The following is a 3,430-nucleotide window of genomic DNA, read 5'->3' on the forward strand; positions in this document are numbered from 1 at the left end:
TCAAATTATTATTGCTTTAGTTTAGGCTATTTTGGAAAGATGAACTTATTAATAGAAGAAGTGGCTGCGTAAATGATGTAAATCAGTAGCTTAAATGTGTAAATTTTATAAAATTGAGGAAAATAAGTGACTATTTCAGAAAAGTTCAGTGGAACAGCAAACACTGACATAACACAACACCATAGCAAAAAGGACTTGTACTAGTGTTTTACAGGCGTTAACTAATTTTATCCTCAGCATAAGCCTGGGAGGTCCATACTACAATTATGCTCATTTTATAGGCAAGGAAACCAAGGTACACAGATGTTAAATTACTTGACCATGGTAATCCAGCTAATAAATGGCAGATTTATTGGCTTCACTGTGTTTCTTAAACACTGTGCTAATATTAACTTTCTTAATAACAATACTTTTTACCTCCTGAATATATGAACAAAAATTTTTTGAAAAGTTTTCTATGTAGCTCAGGGATTATAAACACCATTCCTGTCCTGAGCTTTAATCCAAGACTGTATTACTTTCACTAGAGAGAGAGAGTTAAATGTTTAATGGGGAGAGTTAGTGCCTTACTACTACCCACTACCCTGCATGGCATTTGTCACTTTCTCTGAGATATGAGGAAATGTGTCATTGAAAACAATGAGAGTCAAATATACCATATTTAAGATTGTAGGAATAAAAAAAATCTTCAGGTAGCCCTAGTGAAAAGGTGGTCGTGGCAGAAAGGGACCCCAAATATGTGCAGGGCTGCAGAGAGTCCCTGCACGGTGTGTGAGCAAGAAAAAGAATACAAAAACAAAAACATGAGATAGAACCCTTAGCTTCTGGATGAAATTGCCTAGATATTATGAGAAACTAGATGACCCCTTTTCCCTCTCCAAAGCTTCTTATCTTCCTTACTCAGCAAATTCATTAATATTGGCTTTCATTCAATGGGAAATTGATCTCAAACGAGCAATCCCAGGAAGGTCTTATTCCAAACATATTGCAACGAGCATAGATAAGAAGAAGTACAAAAAGGGAGGGAATATCTGAATGATATATATTCAGAACTAAGAAAATTTTTAAATATTCCAATTAAAAATGGTTACACACAATTTTAAATTCTTCATGTGCCATGCAAAATTATTATATCTAGTACTACAGTCAAATGAAGATGTTGCCTTTAGTTTTCATCTTTACAATGTTCCCAATCCTTGAGGATTAAGAGCAAAATCTAGAAGAATTTCTACTCTGAAATCTTTTTTTAATTTTTTTTCCCTACAACTTGTCCCTCCACATTAGTGTTTGCTGAGTTCAGGGATTATCTTTATATACTACTTCTATCTCTTGTCTTGATTTCAGAAACTATTTTTATTGATATAAGTGTACCTCCAGATATTTTTAATTTGTTGTTCCAATTTGCCATGTTTGGGGGCAGGTGGGGCATAAACACATGGGGTGTATTACTGGGACTACCGTAAGTATAGGCCTTCATGGGTATCTGCAAAATTTATCATCTGTGTTCTGTATAGGGAAGGTTATCTCCTAGGTAACTACCAGGTAATTGATGTTTCTGTAACAGTTTTTGAACATTTATAGCTAATACCCAGCACCCAGGAAGGGACAAGTGACACGTACTCCGGGAATCAGAAAAGACTGTTTATTTCGCACAGGTGCCGGGCCAGCAGAGTCACCTTTAAACACTGTGCATCCTGCTATGGTTTTACTGGTTTTTTATACATATGTGCTTCCAGGTTGGGCGGGGCTAGTACAGTTCCTGGCTTCTGGCTGATACAAGAGGCAAGCAAGATTGTAGAAGCCAAAAGCATACAAGGGGAGTATCCTGCCCCAGACATCTGGCTGCCTCTTTTTATCTGCTTTTTACCAGCTTTCCTTCTCATCCCTACCTCCCACCCCCCCAATTCCCACCTACCCTTGATTCTCAAGCTGCTGTAGCAGACTTAGAGAAAATCAGTTTGTGGAGGCCAGGGAATCCTTTGGGACCATGGGAGGAGGGGTGAAGACCGTTCTGGCTTCTTCCTGCTGGACAGGGACGTCGAAGGGAGGAATGTGACAGCTAGGGTTCTTTGCCATCCAAAGGAGAGTAGCGACAGCTAGAATGGTCCAACTGGAGCATCATCTGGAGTTTTATAGCTTCTAGGCAAGAAGAAACAAATCTGGTTAGCGTGTTAAGAATATAAGGACCAAACAGGAGGGCTATGAATTAGCCCATTAGGTCCATTAGGATAGGACCAGATAAAGGGAGGAGCCAGGATACCCAGTTCCATATATTGCTGCAAGAGTTCTATCAGTCTGTTAATTCTTTCCTCTATTTGATGAACCATTCCTTTAGTTGTTGGGCCATACCTCTATCCTTGATTGGTTAACATAGAAGTAGCATCCTCATGTTAGGAAGAGACATGTTCTCCCCTTCTCAGCAGTTAACAGGTATAACTGTCTTCTATTTTGTAATACTACTACTGCTAAAGAGTCTACTAGGTCTTGTAGGGTTACTGAAGAGTTTTAACTTGTTCTATGTCATCTGTCAGATCTTGGGATAGTTCTTGGTAGAAGGAAATAGATGAGTCTACTCGCCCAATTCCACTACTTACTCTGGCAGTGATTCCCATTCCAATTAGTAGAGGTATAGCTTGGATAGCTCGTTTAGACCAGGTATGTGCGGCCAAGGGGGATTATAAGGGATTGGTTGTTGAAGAGAATATTAATTTGGGGGGTTAGGAATGCAAAGGTGTAAATTCCTATCCAGTTAGCAGGCAGGCACAAATAAGCAATAATTCCACAAAGAATATTCCCACAGGGGGAAGGAAACAGGGTGACTCAGGGTTTTTACCTGTTTGTATATCTCAGCTTGGTTTCACTGGTTGTTAGTTAAGTTATGTAGAGGGGTTGTTCCCCACTGGTCTTTAAAACATAAGGAGGCCCACCCTATTACCTTCATATCAGTAACCACGGGCCCTATTGTGACAGTTATGTAATCTGTTGACATGTTGCCGGGGATAGCCATTTTGATTACATTACCTGGGTCTGGGGCAGCCTCATAATATAAGGGGGTTAGAGAGAGACAAAACCAACAGTCCTTGGCTAATTAGGGTTAGAGGAGTTGAGAAGATGATGGGTTGAATTTAGAATCTGGTATAAGCAGAAGTTAAAGTCATAAGGGCCACTGAGTCTGATTTTTGGAAGTTTGGGTCTCCTGGACAGACTTCCAGAAGTTTGCTTTATGGAATTTTGTACCTCCTGTTGGGAGGACTCCTTATAGTCCTGGCCTTGGACTCCCCCTCCATCAGACAATCCAAAGTGGGTTTGTTGTGCCTAGCAGGCATATTTGTCTGGGATTCCATGACATGATTGTTCCCTGTGAAAGGTGTCTTGATTAATTCTTCCTTGCCAATAAGTTTTGTCATTGTGGGAACAGAGCGAGGTTGAC

The 3,430-nt window shown here is 40.0% G+C and overlaps 1 long non-coding RNA gene across 1 annotated transcript; it reads right to left on the bottom strand.

Moving 5' to 3' along the window:
* Positions 1 to 1,623: 1,623 nt before the first annotated feature.
* Positions 1,624 to 3,130, bottom strand: LOC122218194. The gene is made up of 2 exons (XR_006201934.1): positions 2,834 to 3,130; positions 1,624 to 2,139 (listed from the first exon to the last, which is right to left on the bottom strand). It is a non-coding gene; the product is annotated as an uncharacterized LOC122218194 (long non-coding RNA).
* Positions 3,131 to 3,430: the final 300 nt, after the last annotated feature.

This window comes from Panthera leo, chromosome B1 (genome assembly GCF_018350215.1).
Source record: "Panthera leo isolate Ple1 chromosome B1, P.leo_Ple1_pat1.1, whole genome shotgun sequence".
Taxonomy (NCBI): Eukaryota; Metazoa; Chordata; class Mammalia; order Carnivora; family Felidae; genus Panthera; species Panthera leo.